At 36.7% G+C, this 18,174-nt stretch overlaps 1 protein-coding gene across 1 annotated transcript in view; it reads left to right on the top strand.

The window, feature by feature from the left end:
• Nucleotides 1-18,174, top strand: part of Osbp (oxysterol binding protein) — a 325,446-nt gene that overhangs the window by 267,572 nt on the left and 39,700 nt on the right. The gene's annotated exons all lie outside the window — the stretch shown is intronic.

The following is an 18,174-nucleotide window of genomic DNA, read 5'->3' as shown; positions in this document are numbered from 1 at the left end:
TTTTTATTTTGGTTTAACCAATAAGAATTCAGTTTGGTCGGCTAAATCCGAAATTTCCAGCCCATCCTCGTTCGTTCAGTATCAAAGTAGATACCTAACAGGGTGCACCACGAGAAGGTGAGGATTGGACATTAGGTCAGAAGCCCTGGTCGGTTCTCCGCATTCCTTTAAAGGCTATGTGGAGGTCTCCTCTCAGTTATACAGCTTTGACCCTTAAGCACCCCGAGAGAAATTAGTCAGAACACTAAATTAGCTGTATACAAGACAGTGTTCCAACCAGTTTTCATTTATGGTTCTGAGAGCTGGGTCAGAAGTAAAACACTTGACCAAAGACTAGAGACCGCAGATATGGGAAGCCTGAGAAAGATTAGAGGCGTGAACAGATGGCATCAATGGCAATATCATATTAAAAATGAGGATATTAGGAAAGAACTTGACATTGTCAGCATCCAGGAATGCATTAGCAGAGCTAATCTCAGGTGGTATGGTCACTTAAATAGAATGGGCTAGGAAAGATTAGCAAAACAAGTGTTCTCTGCCAGGTTGGCTGGAAAACGACCCAGAGGAAGACCAAGATATATGTGCATTGATACTGTACAAAGTACCTTAGACTATTGAAACATAAGATCTGGTAATGTTGGAGTCTTGACAAGTAACAGACTGATTTGAAGAAAAATTGTGCGTAGGAAGTTAGTAATGATGTAAATTTTTCATGTAGTACTATCATATCATGTACACCTTCTTGAGGGTATATGTCAGAAATTTGATGATGACTTACAACTCAAATAAAGACTAAGTACTGCTTGATATAATGCCCCATTGAACACCAGATAACTGTAGCGTATTGAATAGCTTCTCTCTTGGACACCTTATCATATGCCTTTTCCAGATCTACAAAACTCAAATAGAGATCTTTGTTATATTCCCATGATTTTTCCACTATTTGTCGTAAAGTGAAGATCTGATCAGCCTCTATTTGGCCGTAATCTAGCTTGTTCTTCACCAAGCTTTTCTTCTACATTCTTCTCAACCGTTTCTCAAGTATACTTGCATATATCTTACCAGGAACACTCAGTAGTGAAATACCTCTGTAATTCTCACATTCAGTTTTATTTTCCTTTTTATATATGGGTACTATGAGAGCTCTACTCTAATCATCAGGAATTCGTCCCTCTGTCCAGGCCTTCTTAACTATACAGTGCAGCCACCGCAAGACTTTTATACCACCATACTTCAGCATTTCTGGTCGAATATCATCTACTCCTGCTGCCTTTCCACATTTTAAGCCTTTGATAGCTTTTTCTACTTCAAGTATGGATATGTATTCCTGACTATATGCCTGTTGAGTGTTTTTTTTACCACTGTGCTATCACTGCTTGTTTCATTTAGCAATTTCTCGAAGTAATTACTCCATACTTCAATGATATCTTTTTCTCCCGTCTCTTTTACAGTACTCTTTCCTCCCTTTCTAAGCTTCAACAACCTCCAAATTATTTTGCCACCTTCTTGATATATATTTTCAATGTTCTTGCCAAAGTCCTCCTATTACTTTTGTTTAGTTAGTTTTACAGTGTTGCTTTCTTACATTTGTCTCTGTCTTTCTTACATTTGTCTCTAAGAGCACAAGCTGACTTATTTGCCAGGAACTTTTGTTATGCTTTCTTCTTTTCCTTCACTGCCTCTTTAACTTCCTGTGTCCACCATGGTGTTCTGATTTTTCTATCCTTGCCGACAACCTCACCACATGCCTCTCTAGCTGAATCAATCAAGGTTTTCTTCAAGGCTTGCCACTGAATCTCTAAAGTTTGGTTCGTGTTCTCAAACTCTTTCATTTTTTCTTCAATAATCTTTGTGTATTTTAGTCTACAGTTCACATCTGAGAGCTGCTACTTTTATTCACTTTAAAATTTTCTTAAATGTTTTTCTTTTCAATATGAAATTCAATTTTATCCTGCTCAAGACTAAATAGTGATCACTTCCAATTTCAAATCCTCTGTACACTCTGGTGTCCTGCACAAGGGAGAAAACATCACTATCAACAATAACATAGTCAATGAGACTTTTCTTATTTCTTGTCTCTTCTCTCCATGTGAATTTTTGCACATTTTTATGTTGAAACATGGTGTTAGTAATAACCAGTCCATATCCTGAGCAGAAATCCAACAAATATGTGTCATTATTATTAGCTTTGCTCTTTTCTCCAAATTTTCACAAAATATTTTTGTATGTCTCACAATCATTTCCTACTCTGCTATTTAGATCCTCAACAAGGACCAATGTTTCATTTTTCATTGTGTCAGTGGCTATTTCTAAAGCCTCAAAAAAATTCCTCCTCTTCTACCTTAGTAGAACTTTCTGTGGAATTATAGGCACAAATAAGTCATTGTCCAGTTCCTTATTCTGATATTTGCCCACACTTTACTTGAGACTGCCTGCCATTCAAGAAGATTAGCCTCATATTTAATGGTGAATACTCTGGCTACTCCTTCTTTTCCTTGATTGTCATTGCCTGAATATAATATTTTGTATTTATTACTCAGAAAGATCTCACCAGTTTTTGTCTTTTTTGTTTTAGTCACCCCTATTATGTCGATCTGGTACTTATCTAATTCCTCAGCTAGCTCCATTTCTTTGCCATTCACGCTTCTTATGTTGATAGTACCGATCTTTAACTCTGGTGATATTGTGTTGGAGTGTTTTTTAAATTTCTGGCATGCTGAAATTATCAACTGATGGAATAGACATATGAGTTTGAGTTGCTGTCATTTTCTTAACTACTGCGTCTTCAGTATTAGAGGATTTCAGGACTGGTGTGGTGGCTAACTTCCTTTTTGCATTCTGATCTGATATATTTTGTTCTGTTTTAGCTTTCTTTGCAGAGTAAGATTTAATATCATGCTCTTTTCTTCTGCATCTGGTTCAGATAGTTGAGTTATGACCACCTGTTGCAGATTTTTGAATATGAGGTCTAGTCTTAGTAATCTTCAATTATTTGACAGCTGAGTGACAAGGGAAATAGCTACACCATAACATTTGCTGGACTTTGCAAAGGCTGACAGGATGCTCCATAGTGTCCTTTTAGTGGTGACATGAATAAGACGGTGTCTTTCTAATGTCTGATATACAGACATTAGAAAATAGTATGGCAGATTTAAATCAGAAAGAAGGCTGGTGACTAGCAGGGTACCATTAAATTTCATACCTAGGCTTTTGCTGTTCAGTTTCTTCATCAAAGGTATTCTAAATTATTTGAAGCATATCCAGTTTGATGATAGTGCTAAACTGTTGAAATCAGTAGTTAATAAAGATAATGTAGAGATCTTGCAGACCACCGCGAATAGAATCCTGAAGGTCTCGTCGTTCAACTAATTTTGACTGAATGTAGGACGTAGTCATTTTTGTGTTGATTGAAGTCCTACTCCAAGAACAAATTCAGGGAAAGCATTTGTCTTTTTTTTTTTTTTTTCCTTGGGGGAAGAGGGGGGGAACATATTCCACATTCAGTCAAAATCAGTTGAATGGTGAGACCTGCTGGATGATCTATTTACATTGGCCTGCAAGATCTCTACATTACCTTATATTAACTACTGATTTCAACAGTTTTAATACTGTCATCATTGTTACTTATGATAATACAACATAATTAAGTTGACAGTGTCCTTCAAAATTTATCTTTGTGTCAGGTCTCCAGAATTGTCAGAGCTTATATCAGTCATCTGAGACCTAGATCTTGGTCTTCCTTTGGATCTGTTTCCTGTCATTCTGACATCAAACACCTATTTGGCAAATTGTTCATCAACCATTTTGTTTAATTGACCATACCATCTTAGATTAGCTCTATACACACATTCTTGAAATGTAGCAATGTCTTGTTCAATCTTAATATCTTCATGTGATTCTGCCGTTGATGTCATATGTTTGCTATAATTTTTTTTCATTAATCTTATATTTGTAGTCTAGTCTCTTCTCCATTAACAGCTGTTCCAATAACTGTTAGGTCAGGCAGATCAGAGTGCTTCATTTCTTCCCTTATATATGTCCATATTCTTCCTTCATCTCAAGTTTCTGTTTTTCTAAATCTTCTCTTCTCTAATCTCTTCCTCTTGGCCTTCTCAATATTCATTTCATACATTCTTCTTGGTATTCTTTTTAAATTCATTCTTATTCATATGTATGTTTCATGTGATTCTGATCTTTTTTCGAACAAGGAAAGATTATCCTCATAACTCGTTTCCATTGCTTTTCTTAGGTCACTTTTTCTTAGTTTTCATATCTCTGATGCATAAGACAGAATGAGCAGGAAATAGCTTCTGTTAATTAAAAGGGATGACTGGACAGTGGGGACCTCACTATCTCAAAGTAGACTACTTACAATTTTAAAAAAGCTTTGTCCCAGTGAAATCCTCCTTGCGATCTCTTGATTTTAATCTTCCATCACTACTAGAAATTACACTTTCCAAATATATGAAGTTTTCCACTACCCCTAAGTCTAATATTGTTAACTTGTACATTTTCTCTACAGTTTAAAATATGCTCTCACTCTTCATGCTATTAATACATGACTCGTACTTCTGTGTTACACTGGTCAGTTTGTCCAGTTTGTTCAGTAGCTATTTTTTTGAATGTGCCAAAATCACCAGTCATCAATAAACATAGCTGTTTCATTTTTTTCGTGTCTAGACAGTTCATCATGGAGAAAATTCATTGCGAAGATTATTCATAACGTTCCGTGAAGCATTTCCAAAGGAAATGCTTCATGGAACACATTTATTGAAGCCACTTCAAAATCTGTCATGATTAAATTTGGTTCCAAATTTTTTAACGTGTTTATTGCTCTATGATATGTATCTTCATTTTTTCGAAGCATCAGTGCATAAACAGCAGGAATCACGTTATCGTTTATAATGCCATGAATTGTGTACAGCTGCTCACAAAGAGGTTGTGTAGTTTTAAAAGTGCCATCTGCATACTATGTTGTCAATTGCAACAATAACTGTAGATTTTGTTTAGTAGAAAATATCAGCAATCTGTTGCGGCCATCGTTGCTATTATGCAAAAGGAATTATTCATTTCCATAGGTGATTTTATATATAGGCGGAATAATTAAATTACTTAACGAATTTGGTTTTGGTGGTACCTGTCCTGCTTGATTTCGGGTTCTTTGAATAGACTTCTTTACAGAGGCATTGCTCGGCATTTGGCCGATGATGGCAGGAGATATTTTTGTGTAGGCTTCCATGATAATTCGATGAGTCCCATCTCTAGTTGTACGGGCTCGATCTTTATTCTCATTAAGTAGCTTCGCTGCTTCAACCTGTGCCATGTTACCAGCATGATTATGTTGGTTAATTCGTTTCATAATGTTGTCGCCAGCTTTATGAATACGTGCATGGCAATGCATTTTTTGAAACTGATCACATTTCCAAAAAATCTTTTCTTCATTTTCTTTGTCTTTTATAAATAAATGACCATTATCACTCAATTTACGCTTTATCTTCTCGCTTAAAATAAATTCCAGAGGCATCGTGCAATAATTGTAATACCATATTTGCCAGCGTATAAGACGTACTCACTTTTCTGTACACATTTTTTAGGAAAAAAAAAATTTTTTTAGATCCTCTTCCTGATTCCGCCAAGTTCTTAACATTTTCTCAGTTGGGGGTGGCCCGAAATGCCTCTCTGCAGCCTGTTTTCATGTTCTTTAGCATACGCAATCACACGTAGCTTGTATGCAATATTGTAGCAATGCCGACGTTTTTCAGGCATAATTTGCCAAGAAATTTAGAGAAAATTTAACGGTATAAATTTATCACCGTTCACAACAACCGCGACAACAATTGTCACACAATTGTTTAAACAAAAGTTTAAACGAACAGGAACAGAGCTGTGATCATTGATGATAGCACATGCGCATCCACTGAAATTTACGTAACTGGAATGCTCTCACACACCGCAAGGAAGCAAGAAAGAAATCGCATAACTCGGAACAGAGAAAATGTTCCAGAAATGAAAGTAATAAAAATCTGAGTATCGCTGTATAAGGTGCACACTGTTTTTCAGACCTATTTTCAAAGAAAAAAAAGTGCGTCTTATACGCCGGCAAATACAGTAATTTATAAATTGGTTCTTAGACAGTAAACTTTTGAACACTTACCAAAAGAAAAAAATGTCGGGGATTGGGCTTCTGAGAACACGTGACGTAAAACTGTTTAATTTGAAATTTCCAGTGCAGAACTTCACTTTCAAATATCTAAGCAGGAATATATTCACAGTAGCAGCTCCAACATAGTAGTGAAACAGCAGCTTTTATACTCTGGGAACCAGTGGTTAAATTCAGCCAGGACCCTCTGGGTCCTGGCCCAGGAACTTTTTTATGCACCAGACCTGGAACATTTTTCTGTTTTGTGACTTTTCTCCCTTTACGGCAGTTAAGCCTAACGCGAAACAGACAGCAAAGGCAGGTTATTAAAACATGCATATGATTGGTGCTGTATTAACAAAAGATCATGCGATCGAAAGATAAAAGCAAGGCGCCAGTTGAGTTGAAATGCTAACTCTCTTCAACCGAATTTCATATGTGAAACTGCCATAACAACATTCACTATATACAGGGTGTTCGGGATAAATTTGACATATTTATAATTAATTATATTTTTCCGTAAGTTACATGTATTAACACACACTTCTCTTCATTTAAAAGTTTGGACCCTTCTTCATTCATATACAAGATGTCAGAAAGGATGGATAGCTGGAACCCACCTGAATCATGGAAGAGAATAACTTGTATCATGATGATTCGTGCCCGCCATCAAAATAAGGATATTACGACTGCTGCCCAATGCTCCCTGAATACAGTAAAAACAATCAGGCATGAACTAGAGACTTGCAATGGTGACTACGAGGATGTAGCAAGAAGAAAGATCCCTAGCAGACGATCTGATTGCGTTCGTACAGCAGAATTCCTCGCAAATCTGCAGGAACAGGTGTTGAAGAACCCTGGCATTGGAATTCGGGCTTTGTTCGTGGAGTTGCTAACTGTAGTCAAGCCCTGGATAACAAGGGTAGCCAATGGTAGGCCGTATGTATGGCAGCAGGATTCGGCCCCTTGCCACACCTCTGGGAAAAGTCAAAAATGGTTGTCTGAAAATTTCTACGACTTCACCAGTCCAAATGTTTGGCCTCCAAACTCCCCAGACCTTAACCCCATGGATTATTTTGTATGGGGCGCAGTTGAAAAAGACACCAATCGCACTTCCAGTAATACAAAAGCCCAGTTAATGGATAAAATTAAAACAGTTTTTGCGGCCCTTCCCAGGGAGACTGTAGCATCAGCTTGTTCGAGGTTCCGAAGCAGAATTGAAGCTGTGATCGATGCTAATGGTGGTTATTTTGAGTAAATCTTGTTGATAGTATTGTAATTAACTCTGCCTGTAATGTTTTTTTGTCAATTCATTAAATTTAATAGATACAAAGAAGATTTTCTTTTTCCTTACGAAACTGTCAAATTTATCCCGAACACCCTGTATATATTTTTTAGTTTTAACATGTTTACGAATTTTAACACGTTCGGTTGAATTTCATTGCTGCTTTGCGAACTCGCACACATCTTATCTTATCTATCCTCTTTGCTCCCTGCAGAGCATAGGGCCTCAACCATTGACTTCCATCTGACTCTATTCGATGCTTCTTTTTTGATCTCTTTCCAGGAACATCCCAGCTGTCTTGCCTCTGTTTCTAGTTCTCTTCTCCATGTTATCCTAGGTCTACCCCTTGCCTTGGGGATTCCATTCTAGTGCAATTTTTGCTATTTCTTTATCTGGGTTCCTGATTGTGTGACCTATCCAGTTCCATTTTCTTTTAGTGAGTTCATTTCTGATGCCGGTTTGACCTGTTCTATGTTTGTTATTTTATTTGGCCAGTATATTCCTGGTATCTTCCTCAAGCATTTGTTTATGTAAACCTGTATTTTATTTATGTTTTCCTTTGTTAGTGACCATGTCTCAGCTCCGTATAGTAAAACTGGTTTAACATTAGTGTTGAAGAGTCTAATTTTGGTTTTTAATTTTATTTCTTTGGACCCCCAAATTTTCTTCATCATACTGAATGCAATCTGTGCTTTCTGGATTCTATTTTGAATGTCCTGTTTGGTTCCTCCTTGTGTGCTGATCACTGATCCCAGGTAGACAAAGTTCTCTACCTGTTCCAGTGTTTTCCCTAGTATTTCAAAGACTAATTCTTGTTTGGAGTTTATCTTCATTACTTTAGTCTTGTTATGATTTATTTTCAATCCACATTTATTTGCTTCCTGGTTTAAATTATCTATTTTCTTTTGGAGGTGTTAATGCTTTTATGCCAAAAGGCTTATATCGTCTGCAAAATCCAGGTCACTAATTTTATTTGACTAACCCCATTGAATGCCAATTCTTTCTTCAGATGTTTTCCTCATCACCCAATCAATAACAATCAGAAAGATGGTCGGGGAGAGTATACATCCTTGTCTTACTCCTGTGTTTGTTGCAAATGGTTCTGATAGTTTGCCATTATTTATTATTTGGATTTTGTATTTATCGTGAGTTTTCTTTGTTATATTTATGATTTTCTGAGGAATCCCGTAGTGCTTCATTAACTTCCGTATAGTTTTTTTGCGTATGCTATCAAATGCACGTTCAAAGTCGATGAATCCCAAGTATAGGCTACTCTGCCACTCTATTGACTGTTCAACAATTATTCTTAATGTTATTATCTGATCAATACAAGATCTGTTTGGCTTGAACCCAGCCTGTTCTTTCCTCAGTTTAGTTTCAATTTCTTGTTTCATTCTTTCTAGCAAAATTCTAGTAAATGCTTTACTTACAACATTTAGAAGTGAAAATCCCTCTCCAATTTTTTTACAAAGTGTTATATCCCTTTTTTGGCAGTTTCACTAGGAGTCCTGTATTCCAGTCTTCTGGCCATTCCTCCTTTTCCCATATTTGATTAAATAGCGGGTGTAGCATTTCAACAGTAGTATTTATATCTGCTTTAAGTAGTTCAGTCTGTATGTTGTCACTCCCAACTGCTTTATTGTTTTTTGTTTTCTTTACTGCCTGAGTTATTTCTAGTTTAGTTATAGTTCCTGTATTTATTTTAAGTATTTCTTCTTCTGGTGTTTTTGGTATTTCATGTTCTAGGTTTTCTATTTCTCCATTTAAAATTTCTTGGAATGTTCTACCCATCTTTTTTCTATGTCTGCTTCATTTGTGAGTAACTTTCCTTGTTTTTTTTTTACAGGCCCTTCTCTTTTAAAACTCTTCCCAGCTAACTTTCTTGTTATCTCAAACAATCTCTTTGGGTCAAATTTACTTGCTGCTTCTTCAGCCTCTTTACACATTTCTTCCAGGAAAACTCTTTTATCTTTCCTTGCACTTTTTTTTACCTGTCCATTTTTAAGCCTGTATCTTTCATTTACCCTATTTCTTTTGTTTTCTTCTGTACTTTGCAGAAGTTTATTCCATAAAGCTTTCCTTTCTTCACATAATTTGATGGTTTCTTCAGAGATCCATCGTTTGTGAATCCTATCTGCCTTCCCAGAACTTCTTCGGCGGTACTATTAAATATATTTTTTATTTTTTCCCAGTTCTCTTCAATGTCTATTTCCTTATGTTGTTCTACAAGGCTTCCATATTTATTCCTTAATGTTACTTTATATTTGTCTTTTGTATCCTTGTGTTTCAGTTTGGATATATTGTATTTAATTCTTTGGTTCTTGTCTTTAAATATTTTTCTTAGTTTCATTTTTATTTTTGCAATCAATAATAAGTGGTCTGTAAAGGCATCTGCACCTCTCCAAACTCTTATATCCATCAAAGAGGTTCTCCAAGGTCTGTTTATTAAAATATGGTCTATTTGGTGTTTGGATTTCTTATCTGCTGATATCCAAGTCTGTTTATGGATGTCTTTATGTTTAAATAAGGTTCCTCCTATGATCATATCATTGAAAGTGCAAAAGTCTTTTAGGATTTCCCCATTTTCATTACAGTTTCCTAACCCTTCTTTTCCCATTATTCGTTCAAATCTCACGTTACTATCTCCTACTTTTGCATTCGTGTCACCTATAATTAAAAGCATATCTTTACTTTTTGCTTCATCGACTTCTTTCTGCAGCATGTCATAGAAGGCTTCTTTCTCTTCTGTTTTTGCATTGTTTGTTGGTCCATATATGTTTATTATAGTCACATTTCTGTATTTGGTTTTAAATCTAGCTTTGATGATTCTTTCAGAAACTGGTTTCCATTCAATTAGTGCTCTTCTAGCATCTGTTGTTAGCATGAAAGCTACACCTTTGCTATGTGTGTCATCTTCATTTTGGTTTCCAGAATATAGAATGTATTTGTTTGTTGTTAGATGGATTTCTCTGCTACCATTCCATCTTGTCTCATTTATACCTAGTATTTCTATTTTGTATCTGTCCATTTCTCTGGTTAGTAAGTTAGCTTTTCCACTTTCATACAAAGTCCTAATATTCCAGCATCCAATTTTGGTTGAAAGTTTTGGGCTAAAGAGGTTTTTTCTTGGGGGTTTTCTGCCTGTGATCTTCCCCAATGGGGCTTTCACTGGCTTGCTTCATTTTATCAGTACTTCTCCCTCTTAGTTTTGTGTCTGTTTTTCAACAATGGTTGAGGTTTCTGTAGTAATATGTTTTTTCTATATTATGGTTGCTAGCCACAAGTACAACCCTCCTCCTTTCTCATCCGGGCTTAGGACCATCGATGGCGGAGTTTCACACACATCTAATTAATAACAATAGTTTTTAGTTAGATACTGTGTTTGCCATATGGTTTTGCTTGAGTCTATACAGCATAGTTTCTGTATGAGGGGACATTTCATTCATTAGTGTCATTTTTATCCAAGTTGTCTCTAATTACACTATTTGTTGAGAAATATATTACATGGACTGCTCATACCTTATTCACTTACATAATAAAAGTAATTGTTTTTCTTGCCTCTGCAATATAGTGGCTATTGGGGAGGGTGTGTTGATTACCATGGGAGCGGTTACTATCGCCCCAATGTGCACGTGTTTAAGCTTTTTTTCATGTGCAAGGTATATGCAAAACTTTTTAATTTCTTTTTTCAAAAAAGAAAATCAGGCATGGTGCGAGTTATATTAGAGTAAGTACGGTGTTTCAACTATGGATAAGTACTTGAGAGTTTATTTTTCACTTGGTTAGACTATAATGAGTTTAGTTTAATCCTTTATCCAAGTGTGAGCAAACAAAGTTTGCGCCTGAAAGTATCTTCAGGACTGGGGTAAGGTAGTGCAACACCAGGAAACTCATTGCAAAGGTGGAGAAAGCTCTCATCATTCCTATCTCAGTATCTCCCATAATGCAAAGCACATCTCCTTGCGGCTATGTGTAATGCTATGCATTAAGGCAAGGGCCACTTCCCATACTGGTTTTGACCTTTATTGAGGTCTCGTCAGTGGGAGCCAGGCCCAGTAGTGGAGATACAAAGGCAGAAGCAATGAGAGGTCATCCTAACCTATAGGAGTTGCCAAAGGGTGTGCAACCTTATTATTAAATTACTCCGGATTCAGAGAAAGATGTTGAGAGTTTATTTTTCACTTGGTTAGACTATAATGAGTTTAGTTTAATCCTTTATCCAAGTGTGAGCAAACAAAGTTTGCACCTGAAAGTATCTTCAGGACTGGGGTAAGGTAGTGCAACACTGACGAGACCTCAATAAAAGTCGAAACCGGTATGGGTAGTGGCCCTTGCCTTAATGCATAGCATTACGCATAGCTGCAAGGAGATGTGTTTTGCATTATGGGAGATACTGAGATAGGAATGATGAGAGCTTTCTCCACCTTTGCAATGAGTTCCCTGGTGTTGCACTACCTTACCCCAGTCCTGAAGATACTTTCAGGCGTAAACTTTGTTTGCTCACACTTGGATAAAGGATTAAACTAAACTCATTATAGTCTAACCAAGTGAAAAATAAACTCTCAACATCTTTCTCTGAATCCGGAGTAATTTAATAATAAGGTTGCACACCCTTTGGCAACTCCTATAGGTTAGGATGATCTCTCATTGCTTCTGCCTTTGTATCTCCACTACTGGGCCTGGCTCCCACTGACGAGACCTCAATAAAGGCAAGGAGTTGTGCTTTGCATTATGGGAGATAATGAGATAGGAATGATGAGCACTTTCTCCACCTTTGCAACAAGTTGCCTGGTGTTGCACTACCTTACCCCAGTCCTGAAGATACTTTCAGGTTTAAATTTTGTTTGCTCACACTTGGATAAAGGATTAAACTAAACTCATTATATGGATAAGTACATTGGTACCTTCTTTAACCCTGCGGAAGTCGCAATCGAAAAAATTGCAGCTTAGGTCACATGTATCCGAGAGATACATTCATTACTAGTATGTGCTGAAATGCAATAAAACTTAAAAAAAAAATAACATTATAAACATGATGGTTCATTTATTTTCAGATACAATCTTGAAATTATTGAAAAAAAAGAAACAAAAAAAAACTAAACCAATACTATACTGACATCGGAGTTCATGGTATCTCTCAGATACAATTTGTTATCAAATATCACACACCTTTACATAACACTTGTTAAATCAAACTGACTTAAATTTTCTAGTGAATAACGCTTTCAGCGAATTTTTTCTGAGATGATTTTTCTTGCGATAAATTTTCCTTTCAATGAATTTTACCCCGTGAACCATTTTTTTGAGTTTTACCATATCTAGGACACTGTTCATTACTACAGTGTACAGCAATAGATAAGACACTTCCTTGTAGTGTCCATTATTGAGTGTAATGAATTCTAAATTACCAAATTTATTATTATTATTATTGCACAGACACCTCCATGGAGTCCTAAGACTCATCATAGGAGACCCAAACTGTCAATATAATACCTAGCTTATCTCTGCTTGAAACCATTAACAAACAAAGCTCTCATATCTGACACTCAGGCAACCAATTCCATTCATTCACAACTTCAAGAAAAAAATCTAGTCCTCATGCCCTTGCCAACCACACTCTTACCCAACTTCCAGAGATGATCTCTTGTTCTTCCCCCTGTAGCCAAGTGCAGAAACATTTTCCCTGCATCAGTCCTATAAAATCCCTGTCCACTTTTTCTTGCTTACTAACCAACTCATACATTCTGCAAACCCCCAATCTATCCTCATAAGAATTATTCCACAGACTACTCACCATCTTGGTCACTTGCTCTAGATCCTCTCCACCACTTCCTCATCCCCGAGAAACCCACGCAACCAGACCTGAGCACACTAATCCAGATGTGGTCATATCAAGGCTTTATAAAGAGAAAAATGATAACTCCCTTACAGTTCAGTCAATGTGGTACACAACTTGTAATCTTTGTATCTCCAAATCATAAGTTTACACTTTTCCATGTTAAATTGAAATCCATTATCTATTAATTAATTAATCCATTAATTAAATTGAAATCCTACGAGTTGCCTGGTGTTGTACTACTTACCCAGGTAAGATAGTACAACACCATATTCAGTCTTGAAGATATTTTCAGGCGCAAACTTTGTTTGCTCTCACTTGGATAAAGGATTAAACTAAATTTATTATAGTCTAACCAAGTGAAAAATAAACTTTCAACATCTTTCTCTAAATCCAGAGTAATTTAATAAAAAAAAGGTGGCAAACCTTTTGGCAACTCCTGTAGGTAAAGATGACCTTGCTATTGCTTCTGCCTGGTATCTCCAACTCTGGGCCTGGCTCCCACTGAAGAGACCTCACTAAAGGTCGAAACTAGTCTGGGTAGTGGCCAATCTCTTAATGCATAACATTATACATATCCGCAAGGAGATGTGTTTTGCATTATGGGAGATACTGGGATAGGCAAGTTGGTAGCTTGCTCCACCTTTGCTACAAGTTGCCTGGTGTTGTACTACTTACCCAGGTAAGATAGTACAACACCATATTCAGTCCTGAAGATATTTTCAGGTGCAAACTTTGTTTGCTCTCACTTGGATAAAGGATTAAACTAAATTTATTATAGTTTAACCAAGTGAAAAATAAACTTTCAACATTGAAATCCATTATGTTTTACCCATAATAACAGCCTATTTAAATCATCTTGCATGCTCTCTACATCACCTTGATTAACTATTACCCATACCCAACTTTGCATTATCAGCAAACAGCTGAAATTCTCTTTTCAAAATATTTCCTATATCATTTATGTACAATATCATTTATGTACAATATCATTTCCTATATCATTTATGTACCTGTACACCCCTTGAGGGTACATGGCAGGAATTTGATGATGATGATGATGATGATTTATGTACAAATTAAATAGCATCAGTCCAAGCACAGAGCCCTGCAACACCACTAGTCACCTGCCTTACTACTGTTTTGGTATCTGTCTATCAGCTGCCCTTTTATCCATATCGCCAATTTCCTATCTCCCCATTTTTTGTAATTTGTGTTACCATGTGGTAACCTGCCTGTCATGTAGACCCACTTAAGTGGTAATATCTTCATCACCCAGTGAAACACCCACTTTGGGGTGTGAAATTGCAAAGGCTATGTTTGGCCCCATCTCTTCACCATGCAGTCTGAGTAATACCTTTCACGGGTATGCCAAAACATACTTAAAGACCTACAACCTCCATTTTCAGCCTGTGGTAAAACTGTTGTTACATCACTAACAACAGTAGTACCTCAGGCTGGCTGCCAGATAGTATAAGGTCTCAAACCTGTCAATAATGAATCACAATGCTTGCTGGTCAGCTGGATCACAATGATCCTGCTGCCATCTACTCTTCCAGGTCATGCCTGGAGGGGGGGGGGGGTTCAGGCCACATTTTGGCAAGAAGACTGGTCACTCTTTATATGGGTGTCATTACATCCAGGAGTGTATCTCCTTGCACTGCATGCCCCCAATCTCTCCTTTCACCCAGCAATAAACCAAAAGTGAAACAGACAAGCAGTGACAGTGTCACTGTGATCAAAATAAATCTTCCTTAAAAACTAATCCATTCAAAAAAAAAAAAAAAATTAACCAAGCGTAACATTCCAAACATACTAGAATCCCTACCAAAAATCACTTTCACATCAACTAGATCTCCTGCTCTTGACAGAAACCCAAGTTGTAGTTACAATTTGAGTTTATTTGAGGAGTGTAATGCAAATTACACTCCTCGTGATTCATTTTGCCGCATTGGTGGTACCTGTGCCTTTGTGCAATCTGACATTGCCTGCCAAAGAATGCCAAATTTAGAATCCTCTGCTCTTGACCCTCTAGCTTAAGGTTTCCTTTCCATTTAGTAACATTCATCTGCTGCATTTATCAAACTCCAAAAACCACTCTGACTTCTTTATCTTCCTCTCCTTAAAGCTTGATCATTGCAATCCAGCCATTCAAATAGTGAATTATCTTTCTAGGCAATCTTAATTCCCACAACTCTGACTAGATTCCCTTTTTCAACACTACCAATCAAGCTGAACATCATGTGGAAGATATTGTTATAAGCAATGACCTATTGTACATCTACCTACCTGAATTCCTGATAACTCTTTCCACTTTCTCAATATCTATAATCTTTCCTAACCGGTTCTTCCAGATGCATGATGGAAGTCACCTCTCCTCTTAGCAACTCAGATCACAATTCTTGCAAGTTTCACTCCCACAGAATACTTCTTTCCCCTCCCAACCTTGTGTTCTTTGACACTACAAAGCTACCAAGTGAGATGACCTCTGGAACTATTACTCTTCCTTCCTTTCCATGGTATGACTATTGCATCCTCTCTTCTGACCTGGACATCTGTATTGAGCAAGCTACAGAAGTTATCCTCCCTGGCAAGATGCCCTTCATCCCCCAAAGTTCTATTCCATGTTCCAAGCACAATGAAGATGTACAGAAGCTTTTGATGGGGGAAGAAAAAACAGCTTGCTACTGTGTGACCACAGAAGTGAGAGCCACCGCTGGCAGATTGCCAAGAAGAGTCGATTCATGTTGAAGGGGAGAAAGGAATAAGATAATGTACGAATTCTTCACCAACATGTGAAATCACGTGCTTTATATGTAAAATTTTCCAACTGTTGTACAAGCGAAATAGTTAGCCCTTTAAAAACTAGAATTTTCATAAAAGAAAAACTAATTTTCCGATGTATAATAATAAACACTCATCCCAAAAAACGCATTGCATACCCTATTATCAGAAATGTGATTGCACAGTACAGATGGCTTGCAATGAGAATCACAGCCCCATAAACAGCCTATGATGATGCCTGCAAAAAACATAAAATAGCCATCGGCAAATTCAAACCCTACTTCCTACAGACCAACAGCAGAAAACTCTTGTCCAAATAGAAGCCATACTTTCTGGTCCTGTGCAAAGTCCATTGGACACAACTTCTGCTCGCATGTGCTTCCACTTCTTTCATCCAAATGACACCACTATTACAACACCCAAAGATAAAGCTGATCCCCTGGCATCACTCTTTATCTCCAACTCCTGTATAGATAATAAAGGCAAATCACCTCCTTCCATGCCAGTAACTGTGGTTTTATAACAAAAGTTATAAAACCACAGTTATGTGAAAAAAAAAAAAAAAAGACTACTAAATAATCTGGACACCAAAAAATCATCTAGTCCTAGTGGCATTTCTCCAATTGTACTCAAACTTTGTCTAGGACTAACACCTGTCCTCTGTCATCCCTTCAATCTTCTGTACTCATCTGGCACAGAGAAACAAGCTATGTTACAATACATGGAAGTGAACATATATTTACCCTATTCAAAAAAAGGAAGACAACAGTCTACATCAACTACTGACCAATTATTACTACCTCACTTCTCTCCAAAATAATGGAGAAAGTTATCAACAGTCAACTTCTCCACTACTTAGAGGCTCGCCAGTTAATCAACAACCTCTAGTATGAATTCTGTCAATTTAGATCCATGCTTGATCTCTTAGTCTACATCACTCACCTCTGGACATATGTCAGGGAAAGGTTCAAAGAAACATTCAATATTACCCTTGACATTTCCAGGGCTTTCAGTCATGTTTGGCATCCTCCACAATGAATGACCAGCTTTTTCTCTGGTCATTCATTTATGTGTGTGTTATGATGGCCAGCACTCTCTCTTTTAACTTTGCCACCAATGCAGGAGTGCTTTAGATCTCCATTCTATCACCTATCCTCTTTCCCATATATATATATATATATATATATATATATATATATAAACAACCTACTTTTTTGACTAATGATGGAGTTCTTGAACTTCACAGTTTCAAGATTATCTGTAACCAATACCTTAAACTTTCATTTTAATGAATTATGGAGACAACTACTGTCCAATAGTAATATCTTCAGTTTAATATAAACAAAAATAATCACCTGACACTTCAACCTTCATATTAACTTCACCTGGAATATATACACATGCACAAAGAAACAAGCCATGCTACAATACATATAGATGCAATCAGGAATACATAACAATCCTGGAGGGGAAAAAGGACTATCAGGTGAAATCTGAAATGTGGAAAGGCAGCTCAAGTAGCTAATATTGAACTAAAAATTCTTATATATGGAGTTATAAAAATTGTACAGTGGCTCCACTGCATAATTCAGATAATTGGGATACAACTCTTGTAGTTCCATCAGTAAAAAGGGAAATAAAATTGAATGTGAGAATTACAGGGGAGTTTTTCTTCTGACTGTTCAATGTAAGATTTATACACATGTACTTGAGAATAAACATCGAATAATTATGGAAGGGAAACATGGATAATAACAAGATATGATCAGGATTGGTCAGGATCAGATTTTCATTTTAGGACAAATAGTTAAGAAATCATGGGAATATAACATGCAATTGTATGTAAGATTTGTAGATCTGGAAAAGACATAAGACAGTGTGTCAAGAGAAAACCTTACTAAAATGATAAAATTATGGAACATCATTATTGTATAGTACTCTCAGTACATAATCTCTATTTAAGTTGTAAGTCAGCAGTTAGAATCAAAATGAGTACAGGAAGATGTTTAATGTGATATGAAGTGTAAGATAAGAGTGCACATTATTTCCATTCTTATTCTTATCAATGTAGATTACATTTTGAATGAAAGTAGCATTAAACCTAATATCAGATACATCAAACTTAGCTCT

Source organism: Typopeltis vanoorti, chromosome 4 (assembly GCF_054136105.1).
Source record: "Typopeltis vanoorti isolate ZY-2024b chromosome 4, IOZ_Tvanoo_1.0, whole genome shotgun sequence".
In the NCBI taxonomy this organism is placed as follows: domain Eukaryota; kingdom Metazoa; phylum Arthropoda; class Arachnida; order Uropygi; family Thelyphonidae; genus Typopeltis; species Typopeltis vanoorti.
The sequence above is the reverse complement of the archived record's forward strand: the minus strand, read 5'-3'. Positions and strand labels throughout refer to the sequence as shown.